Below are 12,314 nucleotides of genomic sequence, written 5' to 3'. Positions count from 1 at the left end.
TGATAGAAATATGTTATTGATTACACATTTTATTAAGATTTCTTCCTTTTTCTTTCCCCAGGCATGACGTGTTTGTCCAGTGTTCTAGCAATTTATCTCGAATAGCCACGATCTTATTGTGTCCTCTTTCTGGGTTAAATTTCACCTTCTGTACAGCTTTTGAGTTATCGATGCTACCGGCACTTTCTCCATAAATTCAACATGATTTCTAAACTTCGCCAAACAATATAATATCGCAGGTGCTTTTTATTTGTTTTATTACAATGAATTGCCAGGAGCGCACTTAGTGAATTTGGTGCCCCCGATTGTAAAAGTAGCGCCCCCGTTTCCTTTGTTTGGCTAAAACGATAAAAAAGAATAATAACCTAAGCTCCTCAAAAGTCATTCGTCCCCTAGTGTGGCACCTTTAGAGGTGGAATATTTTCTTCAAATTTAAATGGGACCACTTCTGAGGTATCCTCTTTCCAACAAAAAAAGAATCATCAATATCGGTTCACAAATGGCGGAGTTATCGCGTAACATACATACAAAAAAAAATACAGATGTATTGAGAACCTCCTTCTTTTTTTGAAGTCGGTTAAAAAGAAAAAGAAAAGAAAGAATATGCTTATGAATATGCCTCCAAATTTACTCCCTGTCGTCTCTTCAAGACTTACCAAGGGCTATTTATGCTACCTTGAGTCCATCCGTCAATGGAGTCAGTCCTTTGGCCTAAAAGTTAACCTGTCCAAAACACAATCCATTATTATAGGTAGAACTTGGCTCACTTCTCGTATAGACCTAGACTCCTTACCCCATGTGGTTTTTCATGGTGTCCGAATTTCTTTTTTGGACACATAGGAATTTGGGGTAACTTTTGATAAATGTCTGACTTGGAAGCCGCACGTTGCTGAGGTTAGTAGAAGGGTGTTTGGTGCGCATTTTTCCTTGAGAAGGCTTAAAAACTTTTTGCCCACTAAAACAAAAATTACTTTGGCCCAGAGCATTCTCCATCCGATATTACACTACGCAGATGTTTGCTAAACGAATTTGTCAGTCATCCTGCTCAATAAACTGGAGCGGCTCCAAAATATGTGTGTGAGGTTCATATTCGGACTTCGTAAATTTGACGATTTCGTGCACTACTTAAATGGCTACCCATCCACCAGCGTAGACATCTTCATATTCTTTACCGTCTTTACTCCATTCTATTCTGTCCCTTTACGCCTTCTTATCTCAAAGATCGCGTTACTTTCCACTCTTCTACACTATGCCGTCCCCTTCGCTCCTCTGATACTCTCTTACTAAACATCCTATACCTCTAATTTTTATTCCAACTCTTTTACCGTTTCTGCGATCAGACTGTGGAATTCTCTCCCTGAATCGATTCAAGGTTCCCCTTCTCTTGATTCCTTCAAACGACTTCCTCAACTCCTAAGTTTTGTCTTTTTCTCCACTATCCTTTATTTCCTATATTTATTATTTCATTTTTCTTTTTCCTTTAAAGTATATAATCATTTATCGAGTTCTTAGGTTTTCGCGATTGTTATACATAGGAATGAAACTATTTTTCCGGATTTAAATCGCGTATAGTCAACCGTGACCATGGGACCTGTAAAGGGCCCGAAACGTCGGTTTGTTTGAAAAAACAAATATACGCGATTTAAATCCGGAAAAATAGTTTCATTCCTATATATAATCATTTTTTATTATTATTATTTATGTGTTGTTATGTATTAATAATATTTGTATAGATATTTCTATCTACGTAGATGAGTTTATAAATAATTATCATTACTTATAATATAAAATATTCTTTGGTTGCACCTCTTTTGCATATCACAAATTTCTATCCTGTTGCATATTATCTTACTATCTTTATGCCTTAAGTTATTTTATTGTATTTTAACTGTAATTTTATGTGCAATAAAAATGTAATTCATTCAAAAGAATACTGTTTTTGGCGCTGAAGAGAGCGGGTTTATGATTCACTTATTGTGCGTATGTTAACTTCAATAAAATCGTATTGTTTTAGCGCGAAAACTCAAATTCTCCCGTAATAGCGTTACTTTCTTCTTTGACGTTGGAAAAATGAATCCATTGTGAGTACTATCGGTGCACTAGTGACTCACCCGGCTATTCTCGGCCGCTAATTGCGTTTGCCCACTGCTTACGTGATTAATATCTCGTGCGTTGTTATAGCTACATACACATTTCATCTTCGCCGAAAGTGTGCATGTTATAAATCGATGTCACAGCCAAAACACTCGAGAACCTTGTAACACATCTCGACTGTATGAAAACTGAGTAAACAAACAAATTTGTGGCAGTTAGGTGGGAGATTTAACAACTGTAATTTAGACAGGAATATTTTCTGCACTTCTACTATCAAAAGCTTTCTAAATCTACTGTCAAAAGCTTTTATCTTCCTTGTAATACTTAATAAAGTATATTATTCGGTTGGTGGAGGCAACGATTTTTCCGCACGTTTACGATTTTCTCAAAGAATACTTGTGCGTTCATCAAAAGTTTCTCTTGCGACTTTGTCGAATTCGTACTTACTCTGTTTCCGTTTTCCTTCCGTCTATTGATTACAACTTGTGGTGAATTACTTTTATCGTCCCAATTTACATTTTCGCCTTAAGTTAAAAATGAGGAAGAATTTATTTGCGCCTATTGAAATGAATGGTTTATTTATCTAAGGTTGCGACCTGCGCGGCGCGTTTGATGGTGGGAAGTATGCTGGTCGGTTGGATAGTTAACTAATTCAATTTAATGAGGAAAAGGCTCGCACGTAATACTCAGTCGGAATTGCTTTAGAAGTTTTTGGTAGCACATAGTGAAGTTGAACGGCAGGATCGTACTGATTCTGCAAAGTTGTAGTTGTAACAGTTAGCGGACAATTATTTGCAGTGCTTTGACTCTTTGAAAAATTAAAAATGAAATGATGTGAATATGATAATTAAAAATAGAAATCAGAACTATTAGTTTCTGACGTACAAGCAAGTGATTAATATAATTATTATTTAATTTTAAAATTGCAGTTGTTTGTGAAAGATAAGTCACAAAATGCTACCTACCGTTAGGGTTTTAAATGTAACCATCATAAATGTCACAAAGAGAAACTGAGTTGCTAGACAGAATTTGAAAATTGTCTACAATATTATGTTATAAAAAGTATAAGTTTTTCTCGATTGTAACATTGAGATTTTTTTGCCATGTAGCGATTACACGACAAATTATCGGATATTAATTTAGTATTTTGATTAGCTCTTCAAAAATTGTAAATATTTCTACACAATTCGTTTGATTATTTGGGTAACATTTTGTTGTAGTCGCCATTAAAGTTGTTTCCCACTTTTTTAAGGTTTCGTATTGAGCGATATGTTACCAAATAAGAGCACAAATTTTCTGGTGTCTTCACTATATTGAAAGAAACTCATTTAGCAATTCTTAACGTACACGTACATAATCAACATAGTCCCGCTCTAGGGAAACCACGTATACAACCACAAATTACCCAACTCACCCAAACTCACGAGATAAATAAATGTAGGCCATACAAATATTTCTCCCGGCCCGGGAATCGAACCCGGGGACCTCTGCGTGGCAGTCCGGTATGGTAACCGTTCGGCCACGGAGGCAGTTATATGTTACAGCGGATATGTTATTGATATAGATAAGGAAACGCAATGGTCCTAAAATTGATCCTTGTGGAACGCCATAAGTTATAGTCTGTGAGTTACTTTGTATGTTATTAATTTTATAATATTTCTCTAGAATCGAACCTGGGACCACTGCGTGGCAGTTCGGCATGGTAACCGTTCGGCCACGGATGCAGCTGAAAACAATGATGTGCGATATTTACGCATGTTTACTACATATATGTATGACGTCACAGGATAATGACATGGCGGGCGGCTCGTGCTATTACGCCGAATGAAAGACTTGAATTATATCCTATTTTGATAACATTTCCATTGAGCGATCGAATTGTCGGTGATCCGATGTAATACATTTCACTATTATGGATTACGAAAATTTTAGTTGTAATTTTACATAAAAAATTACTGAAATTACGAAGGTTTAATGTTTAAATCTTACTTAAACTTGTGCGTTCAGCAATGTTTCAGCATAATAAATTAGGCGTCGACTAAAACTAAGTTAACGAAGTTGTTATAATTTGTCACAACGATCAAGCATAATGGGTGATCGGAAACTCGAGAAAATAGTTATTAATTTTGTACGTCCGCCAGCATCAGAGTCCCGATGATGGGGTCGATACCACTCGCCAGAGGCTCGTAATCACGCAATTGGGTCAACGTTTTCTTGCCCGCCAATTTTCCGCTTGACAAGTCAAATTTATGTATTGTACCATGACTTGGCTCATGAGCGGCAGCGTTATTATGGTGGCCTTTGTTCGAATCACAATTTATTTTTGGTCGGTTATACTATAATTGAGTTCGTAGTTATTTAATAAAAATAACTTAGTTAACGTGAAATAAGACACGAAATCTGTGTTAGTTTATAAAACAAATCCTTCACATGAAGGAAATAAACAAATTTGCAATTTCAGGAGTAATGTTATCGGTGGATAACTCAGTTTGCCGGAGAGGCGTTTGTTTACGCCTTGGGCCAAGTATGACTACTATCTCCCACAACCTTACTATTATTTTTCAACTTTTTATAATTTCATTCTACTAAAGTAAAGCCAAAAAGTAAAAAAAGACCTTTAAAATATGATAGATAGACTATTTATCATTATAAACTAACGATACTGCTCGACTGCGCAAAATGCAAGCATGAAAGTGATAGTAGCAATCTTCGACCAATTGATAGACTGGGGTGGCTCTATTTTCTTGTTTTCGTACGATAATCAAATTGAAGGATATAAAAGTCTATAACTAAAATAAATACGCGCGTCCATTTTGAATGTCTTCAGCATGGAATGACCGTGGCGTTTAGAGATTTACGGATATCCGGGCCACAGACGGCGCGGGATTACAACACGCTCCATCCAACTTGTCTGCTCGGAGCATTTGGCTGTTTACAATGCTTCCTTTGCCATGTGTGAAAGGGATTCCTTGTCTATGTATCTACCTATACGCTTATTGCTTTCCTAATGCGTCTTTTATGTTTTAAATGAGTTTAGAACGAGACGTCTTACTGCGCGTTGTACTTTGCGCGTTTGTGTACATTAGGTGATTTATTGCCGAAAATATTTCCAGAATCATCTCAGTTGAGAGACAATGAGCACTAAAAATACACATTAAAGCTCTAAACATTTCGCTGCAAACGACAGGCAATTACGACTTACCTAGTTGCTATTTGAATAGAGCAATTTAGAGCAATAAAATCGTCAGGGACAGCTAAAATAAAGCGAGAGACTCGCAAATTTTTTTGGTGCGCAACTTTTGTATTCGACTGTTGGAGAGTTTGTAGAAAGGCTCGCTCGCTTTTATGATGATAAAAGAGACAAGTGACAATAACTGAAAGGCTAACGGTTCTTTTAGCGCAACAGCAACACAATGAGACATGGTTGTCGAGGGATAAATCTTACTGTTTGCAAATTATATTTTAGATCGGAACAGTTCACGAAACACGATACAATCGCGATTGGGCCACGATTTATGTTGTCTATTCTTGTTTCTTCTGTTGCGTGATAAGTTAAAGGGACGTATCAAGAACATGGGCCGCTAAGTAAATCAAAATCCATTTTATCTCGGAGACATCTGAAATATGTATAATGTAATCCGTACATTATACTTTAGCTTCCTCAATTCATATTAGAACCTGTTTAAAATTCAATGCAATAAATTGTGGTAAATAATCGAGTATTTAATTAATTCTGAATAATATTTGTGTTACGGCCGTGTTAGGGGAATAATTTTATAATATCCAATAAAGTTTTTTATTTTTGGCATCCGGCGCTGGCAGGTTTCTTAATCGGTTCACATGAGCTACGTTATGCAATTTACTAATCAATGCCTTGATTTGTGATATAGCAAATAATGGCGCTTTTAAAGTAATAATAATCGCCATAGAATGTAAATCGCTCCAAATCGAACGGTCCATCGGCAGGAATGGAACTTTAGCAGCTAAAAGGGGTCTAATTAAAACACAACTTTCACGAATGAAATTAAGTCTCTAAAACTAGTTTAGGTTTTCTTTGATCAGAATGACATTTAAATATCGAGCGCCGGAGACGGCTGCGAGCGGTAAAAATGTCACTCCCTTTTGTTTTAAAGGGGCTTTTTTCGTATCGATCCCTCGCAGGTAAACGGGAGCGCATGATTTATTGCCTGGCTTGTTTGTTCAAATAATCGAACCTGTGCTCGCCAAGGAACGGAAATAAGCCCTAAATTTTACATGCATAGACTGATATTCGCGATAGTCGAGAGACGCATCTCGGGTGGATGTGATACGCTGCAGCGTTGGCGTGCAGAAATATTTAAACAGTACAAAATGCTTGTTAAATCTCAGTTTCAATTTATTATATCACTAAATTGGGGAATCGTCAAGACAGAAACATATTTTGTGTACAATAAACACGTAAACATTCGTTCTGGTTTGGATCCGTTACCTACACCGGGAAAGCAACCCGATCAATCATACCGTGGCCCAGAAATAGTTTACTAATCCCTTGTAAGTCGGTAGATAAGAAATTGCACTAATTACGATTTCCAAAAAGTTTAGTCGGAAATTTCAAAGGAAATAAAGGTCAATGACTGTATATTTAATTTATTTTAAGCGATAAGTCGGGAAAAAGAAAATCTAGTTAAGCTTCAAAAACATATCGCAAAGTTGTAATAGAACATCGTTACAAGTTATAGTGTGTTTTCAGATTACAGATAACTGCGATAAGACGGAAATATCGAATTGTATGAAAATATTTCGATATCCGAACAAGCGTTGAACACGTTACATTCGTGTAACTGCGGTTAACTTTGAAGTACAGTTGCAAAGAAAGGGCGTTGCAAAATTTAGCGCCCCTGGACTTAACTGTTTATTGTGGAAGCCATACATTGTTCTTTAGAAAATGCTTTTACCACATTGTAATTGTCCACAAGCAGCAAAGGGCGCCTTTGTTGACGTTTTCATTTTTTAAATAAGTTCTAGATTGCAAAGCTCCGTATTGTGTCGAAAGTCTTCGTAGTTGAAGTAGTTTTGAGATCGAAAGAATTGTGATTTACCATCTATAACAGACTTTCTAATTTAATAAGTATGCAAATAGTATACGTAATAGTTACGCCACTGTTTCTGTCGTGTCTTCCTCGTGTTGAGATTATGTGCATGATCTTTCCTATCGACTGTCCTTCTAGTAGTTTTTATCTATCGACACATGTACGCTGCAGGGACAGTTCGATACTGATGATCGATCACGGCGTGTGTAATTACGAGACGTTATCGCTTCGATGATTTATTGATATTGGCCGGTATCGCGATAGCCAGGCCGGTGACACAGAAACTACTGTTACTTCTGGTTGCGACTCCAGATTTTTTTATAGTTTCGATATTGTAGGTATTCAGGGTATTTTGCTATTATATTACAACACAGTCAAATGTCCGACACTCGAAAATAAAATTGATCATAATTTTGTTAATCCGTATGGTGTATAACGGCAAATCAAAGACAAAGGTGTGGTGTGCAAAATGTCATATTAGGACATTAATCGGGTTTTATTCGCGGCTTACCGTTTCAAGTAGGATTAATTAGACAGCGGATGATAAATCGTGATATAGGTAGGTCAGTATTAACTTGATAATGAAGACGGTAACTTTATTTTAGTTATCAGTTAAAATTTTTAACATCTTGGGCGTATTTACCGAAATGGAGCAGGACACGGTGTCGTGTTTGAAGATAGATTATTAGAAACATTTAGTAATTGGTGGTATGGTCGGTATTTTTCTTTACGATAAATACTGCAAGTTAGTGGCACCATTACGTTTCTCCGTTAAGTGCTTAACGTCAATTTTCCTGGCATATTGGTGGGTAGATATAGGCCGGGCATATCTGCATCATTAATCTTGTGAATCATAGCAATCAGATTACATTTAAATTAAGTATATTAGTGTTAATTTGTCAAGATAGCAATTTCCAAGTAACACAAAATCTCCTTTGTAAGGTTACCTGTTGTCCCTGTCTTTTGTTTTGTGTTCCTGTATATAAGATAGTATTTATACTCTAACCTTTAACAATTTTAACTTTAACATCGGCAGAATAAATACAGTGTAGTAAGTGATAGAAATATAGCCACAAGTTACATTTTCCGAGGTCGGTGCCTATTATTTATGACAACAGTGCGTATGAATACATAAAACATAATTAATGTGCCAAAGCCTTAACATGAGCACAATCTATTGCCCACGTTTGGATTGGAACACAAATACCGTTGATTTATATTACTTTTCATAATTGCTTTAATAAGTAATATTTAAGGACGTACATAATAAATGGAATAATCAGTATCTAAAATGACATTTGTTCAAGTCCACGACACAAGTCTAAAGTGGGCCAGTCATTACGCGGTATTAACAAGTCAAATATTTTATAAACACTCATTGTTAATGTAGTGTGCACGTGTACTAACGACCACTTGTCTTATAATAACAAGCTATCGTATCTACCTACTTGGTTCTGCTCGCCTGAATGAGAGTGTTGATTCACTCCGCTACCGAGGCTGATACCCGGCTTGGCTTCCATCAATTGGTATTAATTTTTATGAGGCAAATCTTTGTTTGATTTAGGCACACCCGCCTTTATCGTTTTATGCTCAGTTTAACATAATGGATAAGCTGCGTTGTAAAAAGAAACATTGATTCTTACTGAGAGCATATTTTATCAAGTTCTTTTTTGCTTGGGCTTTATTACAATTTGATATTCTTAAATAAATTGAATAAGGAAAAGAGTAGAGCTACACAGTAAATCAAATTCATCAAACGTTTATTGCCCAAGTAAAGTATTGTATTAAGCGGAATTGGCCAGACTGAAGTCGGGGTCGCGTTTTTAGAAGATAATAAAAGGAAGGGATTTCAACGTGATCCTTTGCCAACGGTGGAGAGCAAATGGCCTCCATTTCACACTGCCGGATCGAGACAGTGGGACATCAATACTGTTCCCTCCGGTTTGTTATCTGGCGCCAGACTTTAACTTGGTTTCTAGCCAAATCGATCTTTTTTCAGCCTTGTTATCCTTAAAGACGCTATTTGTATATTAAGCAGGTTGATGATTGTCGTCATTATTATGCGAGATAAAGGGAAAAGTGTATAGTCAAGTTAGATGAGATATAATAAAACTAGTAGTACTTCAAAGGGATACCGATGTCATTGAAATTAATTGAACTTAAATTCCTGTGATTCAGATATGATCATCTTTAATTTAATAAGCGACAGAATCATGTTTCTTTCCAAAATTTTTGAGATTGTGAAGGGCCGTTAAGACGATGGGTGGGCCGGTGTGTGCTGTGTATTTATAATTTGATAAACGACGGCCGGTAGCCCAGCGGGCGTGCATGACGCCGCTCGTTAATATTGTTAATAGTTGCTCCGAGCTTTGGGATTCGTCTGCATAATGCACTATACCTTATGTTGAATTGAATAGATTGTGTGACTTTACTTAGATAACAAAATAATATGCTACCTATTTCGAAAATGTGTAGTGTAATGCTTGCATATTCTTTAGTGAATTTCATGTAAGTTACCATTGTATGGTACTCGATGAAATTGCTCAAATGAGATATTAAAACGACGTAATCCAATCGTAATTTATGCGCGTACAAATTTGTAAATAGCTGTGCAACACGGAAACAAACAAAGCATTGTCGGACTCGTGAATCGTGCGTGTGATCCCGGTGTTTGCTCACCGGGCGTCGAACCTCGGCCTCTCACTTTATATCCGTTCAAATTAGCACTAATTATATTTAATGCGTTTTACCTGTAATTAGAAGGTGTTAGGGAATGTGAAACAGTGTTTAACGGTTTCGACTCTGTTTCGACAGTGTTTACAGAGTTACGTATACGATTATACTTCTTTATGAGATGTTTTCACCATCGCGCCCACGTACATCGCGAATACAAACAGACGGATGAGCAATGTAATGATTATTGTAAACATACTTACGATTTTCTAACCTAATGCTTTCGGGTGTGGTTGAACAATATTCATGTAATGGTTAACTTGATGTCCGGAATATAATTGTGAGTTATGTTAATTTATAATATTATAAAACTCGTGACTAATTATGATTAGATAGGTTCGTAGGTACAAGTGAAGATATTTGCATGTAAAGATTTTCTAATATTACATGTATGTGGTACACGGAATTAATGTAACAAAACATAATATGAAGTAAAATCTCATGCTGAACAATAAGAACAACAAAAAAAATGTCTGCGGTTTGTCTTAGACGTCATTTTAATTTTATAGACTGTAAAAGCAGCATTCCATTGCCAAGCGAATAAAATAAATAGCTACAGTTATGTCCGTACACTTACTATAGCGCGTGTTGTATGGGATAGGTCCTGTAGATTGTCTGCCGTTAAAACTTGCATTTGACAAGAATATGGGCACGACGACCGCAGCACACAGTCAGTACAACTATTGTAAAGATGGCAGAAACGTGTCTCTGGCTAGCTATCTTCCTTTGCAATACCATTTTGGAGGACAATGTTAATGAGCTGCAGACTTTAGTATGAATAAATTTGTAAGACCTTTAGTATTTTTAGATAATATTGGTTTATGTTATTACATTAAAATAGAATATGTTTATCGGTTTGTCTACAGTTAATTGCATTTCAATCAAAACCTACTGGTATTAAGATATTGAACTAAAAACAACTGAAGCCTTTTTGATACATAATTATTTCATGCCTATACTATTTTCATTTATTGGACGCAAATACTCGCGAAGGCCGATATAAATATTTCTGGAAGCGTGCAACACTTTAAAAAATCGCTCTAATAGAGTGGGCGCCATTTACCTGAGTCCTGACCTGTGTTGCGAGGAAAGCAACCAAGTTATGGTCGTAAATAAAGGCGTGAGTCAGTTGGTTCGGGCTATTTTCGACTTGCAAATGAGAAAGTGCATAGGGCTACTGTACACAGTTCCTATAGCCTGGAGTTCAGGTGCGCTCCATGCGCTGGGTGCAATGCACTGTTCGATACGTCTATTTCTAGCGTTTGTTTTAGGTGTTTTTAATGTGTTGTTGGGTAACGAAGACAACGTACCATCTACCTAAATACAGGTAGTGAAATTATTGTAGCTCTAAGGATAATTTTTTTGAATTTGTACTAATATTATAGTTAAACATATGAAATTTTGTTCAGTGTGAAACGATAAGATTTTTTATAAATAGCAGAATGAAGACTTTCCTTATCTAAAAATACTTTGATTGGTGCAATATCGTATAAAATTAAAAAAGGAAATGTTTTGTATTGCATCAAAGACGACTCTGAGTTTACAATTTGTGAATCCAAAAATAACATGATTCAATTACCTTCGATAAAAGAAAAACAATTAATTAGAATTTAGAGACACACAAGGGCGACTGACTAGATAGATGGGGCAGATAATGACAACTTTTCCTACCGTAACACCGCTACTACATTGAATTTTAAACAATACGTATCTACTTATCGGCTCAAAACAAATCCCAGACACCTTATCTTGATACGGCTGGTTGGCGAATATATTCGACATTGAATCAATACCGATAACTTACCGCTCGCACTGTCTTCCCGACGACAAAAAAAACAAAGTAACAACTAACACCAACACCTCATGATCGTCTTAAACACATTATTGAATCCATGTTATCATTTAAAAGTATCGATCAGTCACACAGTGGGAAGTGGTCCTCGGTGGGACGCGGTATATTTTTGTACTAGAGGTATTTTCGATCCTCGTTCCGTGGAATCGCTCACACACTAGATCACTGGTTTGATTTCTATAAGACACAGTTTCAGTTTCGCTTAGGAATCTCTTGTCACTGATCAGCTGAGCGAATGTTTGAAACAATGATACCGGCGTTTACGTGGTACGAACAATATTCTTATACGTGTTAACGCCGCGTCGCGCGGAGAGGGACTGATCGAGTGAATAAACGGAGAAGGGAGCGCGCGTTCGGGGAGGTGGGCGGGGTAGAGGCGGGCACGTCACGCGTTTGAAGCCGCCACGTCGATAGATGGCGTTGCATGTTCAATTTTCTAAATTTCTCTCTCGCAGTTTTTCCAAGCGGAGTTTTCTTCGCCGCCTTCGCATAAAATTATTATTAGAGGCTGCTATCCTCTTTATAAATTAGGGAAACGTTTACATTCTCGTATTCGATTCGATTTC

The 12,314-nt window shown here is 36.7% G+C and overlaps 1 protein-coding gene across 1 annotated transcript in view; it reads right to left on the bottom strand.

Annotated features, from left to right (window-relative positions):
- Positions 1-12,066, bottom strand: part of LOC113234011 (frizzled-2-like) — a 30,440-nt gene extending 18,374 nt beyond the window's left edge. Inside the window, exon 1 of the mRNA XM_026469239.1 lies at positions 11,701-12,066. The gene's annotated coding sequence lies outside the window, so the exon portion shown is untranslated. The remainder of the gene's footprint in view (positions 1-11,700) is intronic.
- Positions 12,067-12,314: the final 248 nt, after the last annotated feature.

The sequence above is a fragment of the Hyposmocoma kahamanoa genome, unplaced genomic scaffold, assembly GCF_003589595.1.
Source record: "Hyposmocoma kahamanoa isolate Upper Pololo Valley unplaced genomic scaffold, ASM358959v1 81, whole genome shotgun sequence".
In the NCBI taxonomy this organism is placed as follows: domain Eukaryota; kingdom Metazoa; phylum Arthropoda; class Insecta; order Lepidoptera; family Cosmopterigidae; genus Hyposmocoma; species Hyposmocoma kahamanoa.
This window is presented reverse-complemented; position numbering and strand designations above follow the sequence as displayed.